This window comes from Heterodontus francisci, chromosome 38 (assembly GCF_036365525.1).
Source record: "Heterodontus francisci isolate sHetFra1 chromosome 38, sHetFra1.hap1, whole genome shotgun sequence".
Taxonomy (NCBI): domain Eukaryota; kingdom Metazoa; phylum Chordata; class Chondrichthyes; order Heterodontiformes; family Heterodontidae; genus Heterodontus; species Heterodontus francisci.
The window spans coordinates 44278741-44303726 of record NC_090408.1 but is presented as its reverse complement, the minus strand read 5'-3'; the positions used below and the strand labels follow the sequence as shown (position 1 = coordinate 44303726).

General features: G+C 50.5%; 1 protein-coding gene across 4 annotated transcripts in view; it reads right to left on the bottom strand.

Moving 5' to 3' along the window:
* Positions 1 to 24986, bottom strand: part of homer2 (homer scaffold protein 2) — a 105060-nt gene that overhangs the window by 21545 nt on the left and 58529 nt on the right. The gene's annotated exons all lie outside the window — the stretch shown is intronic.

The window sequence follows — 24986 nt, the reverse complement described above, 5'->3', positions numbered from 1 at the left end:
CCCACGCCTCAATTCAGCAATTCTCCACACAGGGCTGTGGGATTCAGTTCCAGGGTCAGTGGTGAGGGAGGGCAATAGAGGAGACAGGATTGAAGGGATAAGGATACAGGCGGGTAAATGTGATCGGGACTAGTTGCTCGTGTGGAGGGTAAACACTGAGTGGATGGGCCGAGTGGCCTGTATAATTTCCAAGCAGGCAGTTTCCAATCTCAACCTGAGAAAACACGAGGACAGACCAGAGAGAGAAACAGAATCACCAGCGGACAAAGAAAAGACCTGGAGCAATGGGGCAGGTTTGCTTTTAATTAACTGCTGTGAACAAGCTCCGAATTACAACAGGCTCCAGTTCCCTAACCTTGGGAGGCCAAAAATCAGCAGGAGGTGCCAGTGATTCCGGCGGAGATGGGAACAGAGTCTTCCAGTTGTGATTCCCCTGGTGTGAGGAGAGCAGCAGTGAATTCCTTCACAAAAACGCTGACTGGAATTCTAATTTTAATGGCTGAATCGAGAATGAGAAAAGGTGGAGTCTGGGAACAACCCCCAGAGAGAGGGAGCAGGGCCGCAGTCGGGGTGAGGGGAGTGTGGCTTAAAGTTCTGATGAAGGGTCACTGACCTGAAACGTTAACTCTGCTTCACCCTCCACAGATGCTGCCAGACCTGCAGAGTATTTCCGGCATTTTCTGTTCTCACCTCTTAAAGGGGAGGTGCACCCAGGACAACAGGGAAATTTCACCAGTAAAGAGAGATCCCGAGATACAGTGAGGTGCATCGGCAGCCCTCATCTCCATCCGATGCCCCGGCGAACACGAAGCTCTCAGTTGCCAGTGGGAAGAGGTCACTGTTGAGGTGAATGCCAGGAGCTGAGCTCCCAGGAGATGGGTCAGTGATTAAAGTTCCATGACCTCACCAGAGCCGTTAAGATAAGAATACTGTTCTCTCACTGACTACTCAAAACTCCCCTCACCCACCTTCCCTTCACCTCCCACAACCTCTGCACCACACTTCACATCCTTCCCACATTGACCAACACACACTATCACACCCTCACTGTGTTTAGTTTAGTTTAGAGATACAGCACTGAAATAGGCCCTTCGGCCCACCGAGTCTGTGCCGACCATCAACCACCCATTTATACTAATCCTACACTAATTCCATATTCCTGACACTACACGTGTAATGTCTCCCACCCACCCTCCTCCTCTAACCAAAAAAAAAGGACTCTGTTGTGTTGATAAGGAAAGATTTTTATTTAAGAAGTTCTGTCCGTTGGATTGCTAACCTAACAAGTTTTGACTTTTTGTTTTTTTGGTTTTTCAGTAGATTTGTTGGGAATTTGGAATAGTGTGAATGGAGGTAAAGGCAGTTGCATGTTCCTCCTGCAGAATGTGGGAGGTAAGGGTCGCCAAGAGTGTCCCTGCTGACTGCATCTGTGGGAAGTGCACCCAACTCCAGCTCCTCGAGAACCGCGTTAGGGAACTGGAGCTGGAGCTGGATGAACTTCGGATCATTCGGGAGGCGGAGGAGGTTATTGAGAGGAGTTATGGGGAGGTAGTCACACCTCAGGTAAAAGAAGTAGGTAGATGGGTTACCGTCAGGGGAAGGAGAGGGAACCAGCAGGCAGTGCAGGGATCCCCTGTGGCCGTTTCCCTCAACAACAGGTATACCGTTTTGGATACTGTTGCGGGGGACGACTTACCAGGGGTAAGCAATGGGGTACAGGTATCTGGCACAGAGTCTGTCCCTGTTGCTCAGAAGGGAAGGGGGAAGAGGAGCAGAGCATTAGTCATTGGGGACTCCATAGTTAGGGGAACAGATAGGAGGTTCTGTGGGAACGAGAGAGACTCACGGTTGGTATGTTGCCTCCCAGGTGCCAGGGTTCGTGATGTCTCGGATCGTGTTTTTGGGATCCTCAAGGGGGAGGGGGAGCACCCCCAAGTCGTGGTCCACATCGGCACCAACGACATAGGTAGGAAGAGAGATGGGGATTTAAGACAGAAATTCAGGGAGCTAGGGTGGAAGCTTAGAGCGAGAACAAACAGAGTTGTTATCTCTGGGTTGTTGCCCGTGCCACGTGATAGCGAAGCGAGGAATAGGGAGAGAGAGGAGTTGAACACGTGGCTGCAGGGATGGTGCAGGAGGGAGGGTTTTGGTTTCCTGGATAACTGGGGCTCTTTCTGGGGTAGGTGGGACCTCTACAAACAGGATGGTCTTCACCTGAACCAGAGGGGTACCAATATCCTGGGGGGGAGATTTGCTAGTGCTCTTCGGGGGGGTTTAAACTAATTCAGCAGGGGAATGGGAACCTAAAATGTAGTGCCAGTGTACAGGATGTTGAGAGTAGTGAGGTCAGGGATAAGGTTACAAGGACGCAAGAGGGCACTGGCAAGCAAGAACCTGGTTTAAAGTGTGTCTACTTCAACGCCAGGAGCATCCGGAATAAGGTGGGTGAGCTTGCAGCATGGGTTGGTACCTGGGATCTCGATGTAGTGGCCATTTCGGAGACATGGGTAGAGCAGCGGCAGGAATGGATGTTGCAGGTTCCGGGATTTAGATGTTTCAGTAAGAACAGAGAAGATGGTAAAAGAGGGGGGGGTGTGGCATTGTTAATCAAGGAGAGTATTACAGCGACAGAAAGGACGTTTGAGGACTCGTCTACTGAGGTAGTATGGGCCGAGGTTAGAAACAGGAGAGGTGAGGTCACCCTGTTGGGAGTCTTTTATAGACCTCCGAATAGTTCCAGAGATGTAGAGGAAAGGATTAGCGAAGATGATTCTCGACAGGGGTGAGAGTAACAGGGTAGTTGTTATGGGGGACTTTAACTTTCCAAATATCGACTGGAAATACTATAGTTCGAGTACTTTAGATGGGTCAGTTTTTGTCCAGTGTGTGCAGGAGGGTTTTCTGACACAGTATGTAGACAGGCCAACCAGGGGCGATGCCACATTGGATTTGGTACTGGGAAATGAACCTGGCCAGGTGTTAGATTTAGATGTAGGTGAGCACTTTGGTGATAGTGATCACAATTCGGTTAGGTTTACCTTAGCGATGGGCAGGGACAGGTATATACCGCAGGGCAAGAATTATAGCTGGGGGAAAGGAAATTATGATGCGATTAGGCAAGATTTAGGATGCGTAGGATGGGGAAGGAAACTGCAGGGGATGGGAACAATCGAAATGTGGAGCTTATTCAAGGAGCAGCTACTGCGTGTCCTTGATAAGTATGTACCTGTGAGGCAGGGAGGAAGTTGTCGTGCGAGGGAGCCGTGGTTTACTAAAGAAGTTGAAGCGCTTGTCAAGAGGAAGAAGAAGGCTTATGTTAGGATGAGACGTGAAGGCTCAGTTAGGGCGCTTGAGAGCTACAAGCTAGCCAGGAAGGATCTAAAGGGAGAGCTAAGAAGAGCGAGGAGAGGACACGAGAAGTCATTGGCGGATAGGATCAGGGAAAACCCTAAGGCTTTCTATAGGTATATCAGGAATAAAAGAATGACTAGAGTTAGATTAGGGCCAATCAAGGATAGTAGTGGGAAGTTGTGTGTGGAATCAGAGGAGATAGGGGAAGTGTTAAATGAATATTTTGCGTCAGTATTTACAGTAGAGAAAGAAAATGTTGTCGAGGAGAATACTGAGATTCAGACAACTAGGCTAGATGGGATTGAGGTTTACAAGGAGGAGGTGTTATCAATTTTGGAAAGTGTGAAAATAGATAAGTCCCCTGGGCCAGATGGGATTTATCCTAGGATTCTCTGGGAAGCTAGGGAGGAGATTGCAGAGCCTTTGTCCTTGATCTTTATGTCGTCATTGTCGACAGGAATAGTGCCGGAAGACTGGAGGATAGCAAATGTTGTCCCCTTGTTCAAGAAGGGGAGTAGAGACAGCCCTGGTAATTATAGACCTGTGAGCCTTACTTCGGTTGTGGGTAAAATGTTGGAAAAGGTTATAAGAGACAGGATTTATAATCATCTTGAAAAGAATAAGTTCATTAGAGATAGTCAGCACGGTTTTGTGACGGGTAGGTCGTGCCTCACAAACCTTATTGAGTTTTTCGAGAAGGTGACCAAACAGGTGGATGAGGGTAAAGCCGTGAATGTGGTGTATATGGATTTCAGTAAGGCGTTTGATAAGGTTCCCCACGGTAGGCTATTGCAGAAAATACGGAAGTATGGGGTTGAAGGTGATTTAGAGCTTTGGATCAGAAATTGGCTAGCTGAAAGAAGACAGAGGGTGGTGGTTGATGGCAAATGTTCATCCTGGAGTTTAGTTACTAGTGGTGTACCGCAAGGATCTGTTTTGTGGCCACTGCTGTTTGTCATTTTTATAAATGACCTGGATGAGGGTGTAGAAGGGTGGGTTAGTAAATTTGCGGATGACACGAAGGTCGGTGGAGTTGTGGATAGTGCCGAAGGATGTTGTAGGGTACAGAGGGACATAGATAGGCTGCAGAGCTGGGCTGAGAGATGGCAAATGGAGTTTAATGCGGAAAAGTGCGAGGTGATTCACTTTGGAAGGAGTAACAGGAATGCAGAGTACTGGGCTAATGGGAAGATTCTTGGTAGTGTAGATGAACAGAGAGATCTTGGTGTCCAGGTGCATAAATCCCTGAAGGTTGCTACCCAGGTTAATAGGGCTGTTAAGAAGGCATATGGTGTGTTAGCTTTTATTAGTAGGGGGATCGAGTTTCGGAGCCACGAGGCCATGCTGCAGCTGTACAAAGCTCTGGTGAGACCGCACCTGGAGTATTGCGTGCAGTTCTGGTCACCGCATTATAGGAAGGATGTGGAAGCTATGGAAAGGGTGCAGAGGAGATTTACTAGGATGTTGCCTGGTATGGAGGGAAGGTCTTACGAGGAAAGGCTGAGGGACTTGAGGTTGTTTTCGTTGGAGAGAAGGAGGAGGAGAGGTGACTTAATAGAGACATATAAGATAATCAGAGGGTTAGATCGGGAGGATAGTGACAGTCTTTTTCCTCAGATGGTGATGGCAAACACGAGGGGACATAGCTTTAAGTTGAGGGGTGATAGATATAGGACAGATGTCAGAGGTAGTTTCTTTACTCAGAGAGTAGTAGGGGTGTGGAACGCCCTGCCTGCAACAGTAGTAGACTCACAAACTTTAAGGGCATTTAAGTGGTCATTAGATAGACATATGGATGAAAATGGAATAGTGTAGGTCAGATGGTTTCACAGGTCGGCGCAACATCGAGGGCCGAAGGGCCTTTACTGCGCTGGAATGTTCTAATTCTAATACATCCCCACCTGTCCCTATATTTCCCTACCACCTACCTATACTAGGGGCAATTTATAATGGCCAATTTACCTACCAACCTGCAAGTCTTTTGGCTTGTGGGAGGAAACCGGAGCACCCGGAGGAAACCCACGCAGACACAGGGAGAACTTGCAAACTCCACACAGGCAGTACCTGGAATTGAACCCGGGTTACTGGAGCTGTGAGGCTGCAGTGCTAACCACTGCACCACCAACACACACTGCTAAAACACCCTCACTGACCAACACACACTGCAATCACACCCTCACTGACCAACACACACTGCTATCACACCCTCACTGACCAACACACACTATCACACCCTCACTGACCAACACACACTGCAATCACACCCTCACTGACCAACACACTATCACACCCTCACTGACCAACACACACTGCAATCACACCCTCACTGACCAACACACTATCACACCCTCACTGACCAACACACACTGCTATCACACCCTCACTGACCAACACACACTGCTATCACACCCTCACTGACCAACACACACTGCTATCACACCCTCACTGACCAACACACTGCAATCACACCCTCACTGACCAACACACACTGCTAAAACACCCTCACTGACCAACACACACTGCTATCACACCCTCACTGACCAACACACTGCAATCACACCCTCACTGACCAACACACACTGCTATCACACCCTCACTGACCAACACACTGCAATCACACCCTCACTGACCAACACACACTGCTATCACACCCTCACTGACCAACACACTGCAATCACACCCTCACTGACCAACACACACCGCTATCACACCCTCACTGACCAACACACACCGCTACCACACCCTCACTGACCAACACACACTGCTACCACACCCTCACTGACCAACACACACTGCTACCACACCCTCACTGACCAACACACTATCACACCCTCACTGACCAACACACACTGCTATCACACCCTCACTGACCAACACACTGCAATCACACCCTCACTGACCAACACACACTGCTAAAACACCCTCACTGACCAACACACTGCTATCACACCCTCGCTGACCAACACACTGCTATCACACCCTCACTGACCAACACACTGCTATCACACCCTCACTGACCAACACACACTGCTATCACACCCTCACTGACCAACACACTGCTATCACACCCTCACTGACCAACACACTGCTATCACACCCTCACTGACCAACACACACACTATCACACCCTCACTGACCAACACACTGCAATCACACCCTCACTGACCAACACACACTGCTAAAACACCCTCACTGACCAACACACTGCTATCACACCCTCGCTGACCAACACACTGCTATCACACCCTCACTGACCAACACACTGCTATCACACCCTCACTGACCAACACACACTGCTATCACACCCTCACTGACCAACACACACTGCTATCACACCCTCACTGACCAACACACTGCTATCACACCCTCACTGACCAACACACTGCTATCACACCCTCACTGACCAACACACACACTATCACACCCTCACTGACCAACACACTGCAATCACACCCTCACTGACCAACACACACTGCTATCACACCCTCACTGACCAACACACACTGCTATCACACCCTCACTGACCAACACACTGCAATCACACCCTCACTGACCAACACACACCGCTATCACACCCTCACTGACAGACACACACTGCTACCACACCCTCACTGACCAACACACACTGCTACCACACCCTCTGACCAACACACACTGTTATCACACGCTCACTGACCAACACACACTGCTATCACACCCTCACTGACCAACACACTGCAATCACACCCTCACTGACCAACACACTATCACACCCTCACTGACCAACACACACTGTTATCACACGCTCACTGACCAACACACTGCAATCACACCCTCACTGACCAACACACACTGCTATCACACGCTCACTGACCAACACACACTGCTATCACACCCTCACTGATCAACACACTGCAATCACACCCTCACTGACCAACACACACTGCTATCACACCCTCACTGACCAACACACTGCAATCACACCCTCACTGACCAACACACTGCAATCACACCCTCACTGACCAACACACTGCAATCACACCCTCACTGACCAACACACTGCAATCACACCCTCACTGACCAACACACACTGCTATCACACCCTCACTGACCAACACACTGCAATCACACCCTCACTGACCAACACACACCGCTATCACACCCTCACTGACCAACACACACTGCTACCACACCCTCACTGACCAACACACACTGCTAAAACACCCTCAATGACCAACACACTATCACACCCTCACTGACCAACACACACTGTTATCACACGCTCACTGACCAACACACCATCACACCCTCACTGACCAGCACACACTGCTATCACACCCTCACTGACCAACACAAACTGCTATCACACCCTCACTGACCAACACACTGCAATCACACCCTCACTGACCAACACACTGCAATCACACCCTCACTGACCAACACACACTGCAATCACACCCTCACTGACCAACACACACTGCAATCACACCCTCACTGACCAGCACACACTGCTATCACACCCTCACTGACCAACACACTGCAATCACACCCTCACTGACCAACACACTGCAATCACACCCTCACTGACCAACACACTGCAATCACACCCTCACTGACCAACACACTGCAATCACACCCTCACTGACCAACACACACTGCTAACACACCCTCACTGACCAACACACTGCAATCACACCCTCACTGACCAACACACACTGCTATCACACCCTCACTGACCAACACACACTGCAATCACACCCTCACTGACCAACACACACTGCTATCACACCCTCACTGACCAACACACACTGCAATCACACCCTCACTGACCAACACACACTGCAATCACACCCTCACTGACCAACACAAACTGCTAACACACCCTCACTGACCAACACACCATCACACCCTCACTGACCAACACACCATCACACACTCACTGACCAACACACACTGCTAACACACCCTCACTGACCAACACAAACTGCTATCACACCCTCACTGACCAACACAAACTGCTACCACACCCTCACTGACCAACACACACTGCAATCACACCCTCACTGACCAACACACACTGCTATCACACCCTCACTGACCAACACACACTGCTATCACACCCTCACTGACCAACACACACTGCAATCACACCCTCACTGACCAACACAAACTGCTATCACACCCTCACTGACCAACACACATCGCTATCACACCCTCACTGACCAACACACATCGCTATCACACCCTCACTGACCAACACACATCGCTATCACACCCTCACTGACCAACACACATCGCTATCACACCCTCACTGACCAACACACACTGCTATCACACTCTCACTGACCAACACACACTGCTATCACACCCTCACTGACCAGCACACACAGCTACCACACCCTCACTGACCAACACACACTGCTATCACACCCTCACTGACCAACACACACTGCTATCACACCCTCACTGACCAACACAACATCACACCCTCACTGACCAGCACACACAGCTACCACACCCTCACTGACCAACACACACTGCTATCACACCCTCACTGACCAACACACACTGCTATCACACCCTCACTGACCAACACACACTGCTACCACACCCTCACTGACCAACACACACTATCGCACCCTCACTGACCAACACACCACCACACACTCACTGACCAACACACACTGCTAACACACCCTCACTGACCAACACAAACTGCTATCACACCCTCACTGACCAACACAACATCACACACTCACTGACCAACACACACTGCTAACACACCCTCACTGACCAACACAAACTGCTACCACACCCTCACTGACCAACACACACTATCGCACCCTCACTGACCAACACACCATCACACACTCACTGACCAACACACACTGCTAACACACCCTCACTGACCAACACAAAGTGCTATCACACCCTCACTGACCAACACACACTGCTATCACACCCTCACTGACCAACACACACTGCTATCACACCCTCACTGACCAACACACACTGCTATCACACCCTCACTGACCAACACACACTGCTATCACACCCTCACTGACCAACATACATCGCTATCACACCCTCACTGACCAACACACATCGCTATCACACCCTCACTGACCAACACACATCGCTATCACACCCTCACTGACCAACACACACTGCTATCACACCCTCACTGACCAACACAAACTGCTATCACACCCTCACTGACCAACACAAACTGCTATCACACCCTCACTGACCAACACACACTGCTATCACACCCTCACTGACCAACACACTGCTATCACACCCTCACTGACCAACACACTGCTATCACACCCTCACTGACCAACACACACACTATCACACCCTCACTGACCAACACACTGCAATCACACCCTCACTGACCAACACACACTGCTAAAACACCCTCACTGACCAACACACTGCTATCACACCCTCGCTGACCAACACACTGCTATCACACCCTCACTGACCAACACACTGCTATCACACCCTCACTGACCAACACACACTGCTATCACACCCTCACTGACCAACACACTGCTATCACACCCTCACTGACCAACACACTGCTATCACACCCTCACTGACCAACACACACACTATCACACCCTCACTGACCAACACACTGCAATCACACCCTCACTGACCAACACACACTGCTATCACACCCTCACTGACCAACACACACTGCTATCACACCCTCACTGACCAACACACTGCAATCACACCCTCACTGACCAACACACACCGCTATCACACCCTCACTGACAGACACACACTGCTACCACACCCTCACTGACCAACACACACTGCTACCACACCCTCTGACCAACACACACTGTTATCACACGCTCACTGACCAACACACACTGCTATCACACCCTCACTGACCAACACACTGCAATCACACCCTCACTGACCAACACACTATCACACCCTCACTGACCAACACACACTGTTATCACACGCTCACTGACCAACACACTGCAATCACACCCTCACTGACCAACACACACTGCTATCACACGCTCACTGACCAACACACACTGCTATCACACCCTCACTGATCAACACACTGCAATCACACCCTCACTGACCAACACACACTGCTATCACACCCTCACTGACCAACACACTGCAATCACACCCTCACTGACCAACACACTGCAATCACACCCTCACTGACCAACACACTGCAATCACACCCTCACTGACCAACACACTGCAATCACACCCTCACTGACCAACACACACTGCTATCACACCCTCACTGACCAACACACTGCAATCACACCCTCACTGACCAACACACACCGCTATCACACCCTCACTGACCAACACACACTGCTACCACACCCTCACTGACCAACACACACTGCTAAAACACCCTCAATGACCAACACACTATCACACCCTCACTGACCAACACACACTGTTATCACACGCTCACTGACCAACACACCATCACACCCTCACTGACCAGCACACACTGCTATCACACCCTCACTGACCAACACAAACTGCTATCACACCCTCACTGACCAACACACTGCAATCACACCCTCACTGACCAACACACTGCAATCACACCCTCACTGACCAACACACACTGCAATCACACCCTCACTGACCAACACACACTGCAATCACACCCTCACTGACCAGCACACACTGCTATCACACCCTCACTGACCAACACACTGCAATCACACCCTCACTGACCAACACACTGCAATCACACCCTCACTGACCAACACACTGCAATCACACCCTCACTGACCAACACACACTGCTAACACACCCTCACTGACCAACACACTGCAATCACACCCTCACTGACCAACACACACTGCTATCACACCCTCACTGACCAACACACACTGCAATCACAACCTCACTGACCAACACACACTGCTATCACACCCTCACTGACCAACACACACTGCAATCACACCCTCACTGACCAACACACACTGCAATCACACCCTCACTGACCAACACAAACTGCTAACACACCCTCACTGACCAACACACCATCACACCCTCACTGACCAACACACCATCACACACTCACTGACCAACACACACTGCTAACACACCCTCACTGACCAACACAAACTGCTATCACACCCTCACTGACCAACACAAACTGCTACCACACCCTCACTGACCAACACACACTGCAATCACACCCTCACTGACCAACACACACTGCTATCACACCCTCACTGACCAACACACTGCAATCACACCCTCACTGACCAACACACACCGCTATCACACCCTCACTGACAGACACACACTGCTACCACACCCTCACTGACCAACACACACTGCTACCACACCCTCTGACCAACACACACTGTTATCACACGCTCACTGACCAACACACACTGCTATCACACCCTCACTGACCAACACACTGCAATCACACCCTCACTGACCAACACACTATCACACCCTCACTGACCAACACACACTGTTATCACACGCTCACTGACCAACACACTGCAATCACACCCTCACTGACCAACACACACTGCTATCACACGCTCACTGACCAACACACACTGCTATCACACCCTCACTGATCAACACACTGCAATCACACCCTCACTGACCAACACACACTGCTATCACACCCTCACTGACCAACACACTGCAATCACACCCTCACTGACCAACACACTGCAATCACACCCTCACTGACCAACACACTGCAATCACACCCTCACTGACCAACACACTGCAATCACACCCTCACTGACCAACACACACTGCTATCACACCCTCACTGACCAACACACTGCAATCACACCCTCACTGACCAACACACACCGCTATCACACCCTCACTGACCAACACACACTGCTACCACACCCTCACTGACCAACACACACTGCTAAAACACCCTCAATGACCAACACACTATCACACCCTCACTGACCAACACACACTGTTATCACACGCTCACTGACCAACACACCATCACACCCTCACTGACCAGCACACACTGCTATCACACCCTCACTGACCAACACAAACTGCTATCACACCCTCACTGACCAACACACTGCAATCACACCCTCACTGACCAACACACTGCAATCACACCCTCACTGACCAACACACACTGCAATCACACCCTCACTGACCAACACACACTGCAATCACACCCTCACTGACCAGCACACACTGCTATCACACCCTCACTGACCAACACACTGCAATCACACCCTCACTGACCAACACACTGCAATCACACCCTCACTGACCAACACACTGCAATCACACCCTCACTGACCAACACACACTGCTAACACACCCTCACTGACCAACACACTGCAATCACACCCTCACTGACCAACACACACTGCTATCACACCCTCACTGACCAACACACACTGCAATCACAACCTCACTGACCAACACACACTGCTATCACACCCTCACTGACCAACACACACTGCAATCACACCCTCACTGACCAACACACACTGCAATCACACCCTCACTGACCAACACAAACTGCTAACACACCCTCACTGACCAACACACCATCACACCCTCACTGACCAACACACCATCACACACTCACTGACCAACACACACTGCTAACACACCCTCACTGACCAACACAAACTGCTATCACACCCTCACTGACCAACACAAACTGCTACCACACCCTCACTGACCAACACACACTGCAATCACACCCTCACTGACCAACACACACTGCTATCACACCCTCACTGACCAACACACACTGCTATCACACCCTCACTGACCAACACACACTGCAATCACACCCTCACTGACCAACACAAACTGCTATCACACCCTCACTGACCAACACACATCGCTATCACACCCTCACTGACCAACACACATCGCTATCACACCCTCACTGACCAACACACATCGCTATCACACCCTCACTGACCAACACACATCGCTATCACACCCTCACTGACCAACACACACTGCTATCACACTCTCACTGACCAACACACACTGCTATCACACCCTCACTGACCAGCACACACAGCTACCACACCCTCACTGACCAACACACACTGCTATCACACCCTCACTGACCAACACACACTGCTATCACACCCTCACTGACCAACACAACATCACACCCTCACTGACCAGCACACACAGCTACCACACCCTCACTGACCAACACACACTGCTATCACACCCTCACTGACCAACACACACTGCTATCACACCCTCACTGACCAACACACACTGCTACCACACCCTCACTGACCAACACACACTATCGCACCCTCACTGACCAACACACCACCACACACTCACTGACCAACACACACTGCTAACACACCCTCACTGACCAACACAAACTGCTATCACACCCTCACTGACCAACACAACATCACACACTCACTGACCAACACACACTGCTAACACACCCTCACTGACCAACACAAACTGCTACCACACCCTCACTGACCAACACACACTATCGCACCCTCACTGACCAACACACCATCACACACTCACTGACCAACACACACTGCTAACACACCCTCACTGACCAACACAAAGTGCTATCACACCCTCACTGACCAACACACACTGCTATCACACCCTCACTGACCAACACACACTGCTATCACACCCTCACTGACCAACACACACTGCTATCACACCCTCACTGACCAACACACACTGCTATCACACCCTCACTGACCAACATACATCGCTATCACACCCTCACTGACCAACACACATCGCTATCACACCCTCACTGACCAACACACATCGCTATCACACCCTCACTGACCAACACACACTGCTATCACACCCTCACTGACCAACACAAACTGCTATCACACCCTCACTGACCAACACAAACTGCTATCACACCCTCACTGACCAACACACACTGCTAACACACCCTCACTGACCAACACAACATCACACACTCACTGACCAACACACACTGCTAACACACCCTCACTGACCAACACAAACTGCTACCACACCCTCACTGACCAACACACACTATCGCACCCTCACTGACCAACACACCATCACACACTCACTGACCAACACACACTGCTAACACACCCTCACTGACCAACACAAAGTGCTATCACACCCTCACTGACCAACACACACTGCTATCACACCCTCACTGACCAACACACACTGCTATCACACCCTCACTGACCAACACACACTGCTATCACACCCTCACTGACCAACATACATCGCTATCACACCCTCACTGACCAACACACATCGCTATCACACCCTCACTGACCAACACACATCGCTATCACACCCTCACTGACCAACACACACTGCTATCACACCCTCACTGACCAACACAAACTGCTATCACACCCTCACTGACCAACACACACCGCTATCACACCCTCACTGACCAACACACACTGCAATCACACCCTCACTGACCAACACACACCGCTACCACACCCTCACTGACCAACACACACCGCTATCAAACCCTCACTGACCAACACAAAGTGCTATCACACCCTCACTGTCCAACACAAAGTGCTATCACACCCTCACTGACCAACACACACCGCTATCACACCCTCACTGACCAACACACACCGCTATCACACCCTCACTGACCAACACACACTGCAATCACACCCTCACTGACCAACACACACCGCTATCACACCCTCACTGACCAACACACACTGCTACCACACCCTCACTGACCAACACACACTGCTACCACACCCTCACTGACCAACACACACCGCTATCAAACCCTCACTGACCAACACACACTGCTATCACACCCTCACTGTCCAACACACACTGCTATCACACCCTCACTGACCAACACACACCGCTATCACACCCTCACTGACCAACACACACTGCAATCACACCCTCACTGACCAACACACACCGCTATCACACCCTCACTGACCAACACACACTGCAATCACACCCTCACTGACCAACACACACCGCTATCACACCCTCACTGACCAACACACACTGCTAACACACCCTCACTGACCAACACACACTATCACACCCTCACTGACCAACACACACTGCTATCACACCCTCACTGACCAACACACACTGCTATCACACCCTCACTGACCAACACACACTGCTATCACACCCTCACTGACCAACACACACTGCTAACACACCCTCAATGACCAACACAAACTGCTATCACACCCTCACTGACCAACACACACTGCAATCACACCCTCACTGACCAACACACACCGCTATCACACCCTCACTGACCAACACACACTGCTAACACACCCTCACTGACCAACACACACTATCACACCCTCACTGACCAACACACACTGCTAACACACCCTCACTGACCAACACACACTGCTATCACACCCTCACTGACCAACACACACTGCTATCACACCCTCACTGACCAACACACACTGCTAACACACCCTCACTGACCAACACACACTGCTATCGCACCCTCACTGACCAACACACACTGCTATCACACCCTCACTGACCAACACACACTATCACACCCTCACTGACCAACACACACTATCACACCCTCACTGACCAACACACACTGCTAACACACTCTCACTGACCAACACACTGCTAACACACCCTCACTGACCAACACACTGCTATCACACCCTCACTGACCAACACACACTGCTAACACACCCTCACTGACCAACACACTGCTATCACACCCTCACTGACCAACACACACTATCACACCCTCACTGACCAACACACACTGCTATCACACCCTCACTGACCAACACACACTGCTAACACACTCTCACTGACCAACACACTGCTAACACACCCTCACTGACCAACACACTGCAATCACACCCTCACTGACCAACACACACTATCACACCCTCACTGACCAACACACACTATCACACCCTCACTGACCAACACACACAGCTACCACACCCTCACTGACCAACACACACTGCTAACACACTCTCACTGACCAACACACTGCTAACACACCCTCACTGACCAACACACTGCTATCACACCCTCACTGACCAACACACACTATCACACCCTCACTGACCAACACACACTGCTACCACACCCTCACTGACCAACACACACCGCTATCAAACCCTCACTGACCAACACAAAGTGCTATCACACCCTCACTGACCAACACAAAGTGCTATCACACCCTCACTGACCAACACACACTGCTAACACACCCTCACTGACCAACACACACTATCACACCCTCACTGACCAACACACACTGCTAACACACCCTCACTGACCAACACACACCGCTATCACACCCTCACTGACCAACACACACTGCTATCACACCCTCACTGACCAACACACACTGCTATCACACCCTCACTGACCAACACACACTGCTAACACACCCTCACTGACCAACACACACTGCTAACACACCCTCACTGACCAACACACACTGCTATCACACCCTCACTGACCAACACACACTATCACACCCTCACTGACCAACACACTGCTAACACACCCTCACTGACCAACACACTATCACACCCTCACTGACCAACACACACTGCTCACACACCCTCACTGACCAACACCCTGCTAACACACCCTCACTGACCAACACACACCGCTATCACACCCTCACTGACAGACACACACTATCACACCCTCACTGACCAACACACACTGCTATCACACCCTCACTGACCAACACACACTGCTCACACACCCTCACTGACCAACACACACCGCTATCACACCCTCACTGACCAACACACACTATCACACCCTCACTGACCAACACACACTGCTCACACACCCTCACTGACCAACACACTATCACACCCTCACTGACCAACACACACTGCTCACACACCCTCACTGACCAACACACACTGCTAACACACCCTCACTGACCAACACACACTATCACACCCTCACTGACCAACACACACTGCGACCACACCCTCACTGACCAACACACACTATCACACCCTCACTGACCAACACACACTGCTCACACACCCTCACTGACCAACACACACCGCTATCACACCCTCACTGACCAACACACACTATCACACCCTCACTGACCAACACACACTGCTCACACACCCTCACTGACCAACACACTATCACACCCTCACTGACCAACACACACTGCTCACACACCCTCACTGACCAACACACTATCACACCCTCACTGACCAACACACACTGCTCACACACCCTCACTGACCAACACACACTGCTAACACACCCTCACTGACCAACACACACTATCACACCCTCACTGACCAACACACACTGCTCACACACCCTCACTGACCAACACACACTGCTATCACACCCTCACTGACCAACACACACTATCACACCCTCACTGACCAACACACACTGCTCACACACCCTCACTGACCAACACACACTGCTATCACACCCTCACTGACCAACACACACTATCACACCCTCACTGACCAACACACACTGCTAACACACCCTCACTGACCAACACACACTGCTAACACACCCTCACTGACCAACACACACTGCTATCACACCCTCACTGACCAACACACTATCACACCCTCACTGACCAACACACACTGCTAACACACTCTCACTGACCAACACACTGCTAACACACCCTCACTGACCAACACACTGCTAACACACCCTCACTGACCAACACACTGCTATCACACCCTCACTGACCAACACACACTGCTCACACACCCTCACTGACCAACACACACTGCGACCACACCCTCACTGACCAACACACACTGCTCACACACCCTCACTGACCAACACACACTGCGACCACACCCTCACTGACCAACACACACTATCACACCCTCACTGACCAACACACACTGCTATCACACCCTCACTGACCAACACACACCGCTATCACACCCTCACTGACCAACACACACTGCTATCACACCCTCACTGACCAACACACACACTATCACACCCTCACTGACCAACACACACTATCACACCCTCACTGACCAACACACACTGCTATCACACCCTCACTGACCAACACACTATCACACCCTCACTGACCAACACACACTGCTATCACACCCTCACTGACCAACACACACTGCTAACACACTCTCACTGACCAACACACTGCTAACACACCCTCACTGACCAACAAACACTATCACACCCTCACTGACCAACACACACTGCTAACACACTCTCACTGACCAACACACTGCTATCACACCCTCACTGACCAACACACACTATCACACTCTCACTGACCAACACACTGCTATCACACCCTCACTGACCAACACACACTGCTAACACACTCTCACTGACCAACACACTGCTAACACACCCTCACTGACCAACACACTGCTAACACACCCTCACTGACCAACACACACCGCTATCACACCCTCACTCACCAACGCACACTGCTAACACACCCTCACTGACCAACACACACTGCTATCACACCCTCACTGACCAACACACACTGCTAACACACTCTCACTGACCAACACACTGCTAACACACCCTCACTGACCAACACACTGCTAACACACCCTCACTGACCAACACACACCGCTATCACACCCTCACTCACCAACACACACTGCTAACACACCCTCACTGACCAACACACACTGCTATCACACCCTCACTGACCAACACACACTATCACACCCTCACTGACCAACACACACTGCTACCACACCCTCACTGACCAACACACTGCTAACACACTCTCACTGACCAACACACTGCTAACACACCCTCACTGACCAACACACACTGCTAACACACCCTCACTGACCAACACACACTGCTAACACACCCTCACTGACCAACACACTGCTATCACACCCTCACTGACCAACACACACTGCTAACACACCCTCACTGACCAACACACACTGCTAACACACCCTCACTGACCAACACACACTGCTACCACACCCTCACTGACCAACACAAACTGCGACCACACCCTCACTGACCAACACACACTATCACACCCTCACTGACCAACACACACTGCTAACACACCCTCACTGACCAACACACACTGCTAACACACCCTCACTGACCAACACACACTATCACACCCTCACTGACCAACACACACTGCTAACACACCCTCACTGACCAACACACACTGCTAACACACCCTCACTGACCAACACACTGCTAACACACCCTCACTGACCAACACACTGCTAACACACCCTCACTGACCAACACACTATCACACCCTCACTGACCAACACACACTAACACACCCTCACTGACCAACACACACTATCACACCCTCACTGACCAACACACGATCACACCCTCACTGACCAACACACTATCACACCCTCACTGACCAACACACTATCACACCCTCACTGACCAACACAAAGTGCTATCACACCCTCACTGACCAACACACACCGCCATCACACCCTCACTGACCAACACACACTGCGACCACACCCTCACTGACCAACACACACTGCTAACACACCCTCACTGACCAACACACACCGCTATCACACCCTCACTCACCAACGCACACTGCTATCACACCCTTACTGACCAACACACACTATCACACCCTTACTGACCAACACACACTGCTAACACACCCTCACTGACCAACACACTGCTAACACACCCTCACTGACCAACACACTGCTAACACACCCTCACTGACCAACACACTGCTATCACACCCTCACTGACCAACACACTATCACACCCTCACTGACCAACACACTATCACACCCTCACTGACCAACACACTATCACACCCTCACTGACCAACACACACTAACACACCCTCACTGACCAACACACACTGCTAACACACCCTCACTGACCAACACACTGCTAACACACCCTCACTGACCAACACACTGCTATCACACCCTCACTGACCAACACACTGCTAACACACCCTCACTGACCAACACACTGCTATCACACCCTCACTGACCAACACACTATCACACCCTCACTGACCAACACACTATCACACCCTCACTGACCAACACACACTATCACACCCTCACTGACCAACACACTGCTAACACACCCTCACTGACCAACACACTGCTATCACACCCTCACTGACCAACACACTATCACACCCTCACTGACCAACACACTATCACACCCTCACTGACCAACACACACTAACACACCCTCACTGACCAACACACACTATCACACCCTTACTGACCAACACACACTGCTAACACACCCTCACTGACCAACACACTGCTATCACACCCTCACTGACCAACACACTGCTATCACACCCTCACTGACCAACACACTATCACACCCTCACTGACCAACACACTATCACACCCTCACTGACCAACACACACTAACACACCCTCACTGACCAACACACACTGCTAACACACCCTCACTGACCAACACACTGCTAACACACCCTCACTGACCAACACACTGCTAACACACCCTCACTGACCAACACACACTGCTAACACACCCTCACTGACCAACACACTGCTAACACACCCTCACTGACCAACACACTGCTTTCACACCCTCACTGACCAACACACTATCACACCCTCACTGACCAACACACTATCACACCCTCACTGACCAACACACACTAACACACCCTAACTGACCAACACACACTATCACACCCTTACTGACCAACACACACTGCTAACACACCCTCACTGACCAACACACTGCTAACACACCCTCACTGACCAACACACTGCTAACACACCCTCACTGACCAACACACTGCTATCACACCCTCACTGACCAACACACTATCACACCCTCACTGACCAACACACTATCACACCCTCACTGACCAACACACTATCACACCCTCACTGACCAACACACACTAACACACCCTCACTGACCAACACACTATCACACCCTCACTGACCAACACACTTTCACACCCTCACTGACCAACACACTATCACACCCTCACTGACCAACACACCATCACACCCTCACTGACCAACACACACTATCACACCCTTACTGACCAACACACACTGCTAACACACCCTCACTGACCAACACACTGCTAACACACCCTCACTGACCAACACACTGCTATCACACCCTCACTGACCAACACACTGCTAACACACCCTCACTGACCAATACACTGCTATCACACCCTCACTGACCAACACACTATCACACCCTCACTGACCAACACACTATCACACCCTCACTGACCAACACACACTATCACACCCTCACTGACCAACACACTATCACACCCTCACTGACCAACACACTATCACACCCTCACTGACCAACACACCATCACACCCTCACTGACCAACACAAAGTGCTATCACACCCTCACTGACCAACACACACTGCGACCACACCCTCACTGACCAACACACACTGCTAACACACCCTCACTGACCAACACACACCGCTATCACACCCTCACTCACCAACGCACACTGTTAACACACCCTCACTGACCAACACACACCGCTATCACACCCTCACTGACCAACACACACTGCTAACACACCCTCACTGACCAACACACACTGCTAACACACCCTCACTGACCAACACACTGCTAACACACCCTCACTGACCAACACACTGCAATCACACCCTCACTGACCAACACACACTAACACACCCTCACTGACCAACACACTATCACACCCTCACTGACCAACACACTATCACACCCTCACTGACCAACACACTATCACACCCTCACTGACCAACACACACCATCACACCCTCACTGACCAACACAAAGTGCTATCACACCCTCACTGACCAACACACACTGCTAACACACTCTCACTGACCAACACACTGCTAACACACCCTCACTGACCAACACACACCGCTATCACACCCTCACTGACCAACACACACCGCTATCACACCCTCACTGACCAACACACACCGCTATCACACCCTCACTGACCAACACACACTGCAATCACACCCTCACTTACCAACACACACTGCTAACACACCCTCACTGACCAACACACACTGCTAACACACCCTCACTGACCAACACACACTGCAATCACACCCTCACTGACCAACACACACTGCAATCACACCCTCACTGACCAACACACACTGCTAACACACCCTCACTGACCAACACACACTGCTAACACACCCTCACTGACCAACACACACTGCTAACACACCCTCACTGACCAACACACACTATCACACCCTCACTGACCAACACACACTATCACACCCTCACTGACCAACACACACTATCACACCCTCACTGACCAACACACACTATCACACCCTCACTGACCAACACACACTATCACACCCTCACTGACCAACACACACTATCACACCCTCACTGACCAACACACACTGCAATCACACCCTCACTGACCAACACACACTATCACACCCTTACTGACCAACACACACTGCTAACACACCCTCACTGACCAACACACACTGCTAACACACCCTCACTGACCAACACACACTGCTAACACACCCTCACTGACCAACACACACTGCTAACACACCCTCACTGACCAACACACACTGCTAACACACCCTCACTGACCAACACACTGCTAACACACCCTCACTGACCAACACACTGCAATCACACCCTCACTGACCAACACACACTAACACACCCTCACTGACCAACACACTATCACACCCTCACTGACCAACACACTATCACACCCTCACTGACCAACACACACCATCACACCCTCACTGACCAACACAAAGTGCTATCACACCCTCACTGACCAACACACACTGCTAACACACTCTCACTGACCAACACACTGCTAACACACCCTCACTGACCAACACACACTATCACACCCTCACTGACCAACACACACCATCACACCCTCACTGACCAACACAAAGTGCTATCACACCCTCACTGACCAACACACACTGCAATCACACCCTCACTGACCAACACACACTGCTAACACACCCTCCCTGACCAACACACACTATCACACCCTCACTGACCAACACACACTGCAATCACACCCTCACTGACCAACACACACTGCAATCACACCCTCACTGACCAACACACACTGCAATCACACCCTCACTGACCAACACACACTGCAATCACACCCTCACTGACCAACACAAAGTGCTAACACACCCTCACTGACCAACACACACTATCACACCCTCACTGACCAACACACACTGCAATCACACCCTCACTGACCAACACACACCGCTATCACACCCTCACTGACCAACACACACTGCTATCACACCCTCACTGACCAACACACACTGCTATCACAGCCTTACTGACCAACACACTATCACACCCTCACTGACCAACACACACTGCTATCACACCCTCACTGACCAACACAAAGTGCTATCACACCCTCATTACCCACACTCACATCTTATAGACTGCTTACTGACTATGTGACCATGAAAGGCACATTCTCTAAACCACTCATTAACCCTGCTTGGTCTGAATCAGGAACCAGAGTGTAACAGGACACATTAAACCATTCTCTGAACCACTCATTAACCGTGCCTGAGTCAAAGAAGTGAGCTCTCTAGTTTGCTCCTGATTTGTGTCCAGGACGTGGTTCGGGAATTCTTTCCAAATTCTCAGCCTCAGTTACAGCGTTTTCACTCCATTATTCTGTTAAACTAACGAACAAGTTTCGAAGGATGAAAGGAGAGTTTCTGTTAATCTCATGACAAAACCCAGTTCAGTGCAAAGCCTCATTATTAAGCGATAAATGGACTGTTTGTGCAGTGGTTCCATTAGTAACCTTGTTATTGACTGGGGAGCTCAGTTAGACTGCGTTTAATTGTTTCTCTTCATTGACTTATTGGTCAGGCCAGGTGACACTGGGGTTGGTACATGTTCTAGTTGCTACACTGTGGTCTGGTTAAGGTACTGGTCAAGATCTGCTGCCTTCCACAGTGGAACAGTCAGCCAGTACTCACCGTCCAGGTTCACACAAGAGTATATATGGGCGAGGTGCTCGAGGGTGACAATGGGGGTGAAGCCAGAGCCTGACGGGGGCACGGCTACCGGGGTAGGTGGAGGTGGGGTCGAGCGAGAAATCTGAGAACAGGAAAAAGCCTCAGAGTGACAGCAAATCCAGAAGCTTCATCAAGGCAGCAGCCCGAGGTTTGTGGGAATTGGTTTCATTGTCACAACAGATGAGCAACGCCCAGTTTTATTTCATTTTCGAGCAGGGAGGAGCTCGTTTCTGCAGCAGTTACTGACTGAACCAGGAAAATACACTTAAAACATTTGCAGCAATCCCAGAGCCCTGACTCTCTCACTCAACCTCACTGCAAATATAAACTTACCAGCTTTATCAGCAGCTGGTGTCAGAAGCAAATCTCCCGGAATCAGCTCGTTTCAGTGACATGACGTTACAAACATGTCAACAACATGGGACCATCAGGGCAGTGGCCATTACACATATGACACAGTCGGGCTGAAATGTGACAACCACATGGGCTCCACCCTGTGCCAGGTTATAAAATTATTCAACATGATATCTTTCCTTCTCCAAGTTTGCCAATTTTAAACAAGTTTCTGTTAACTTTTA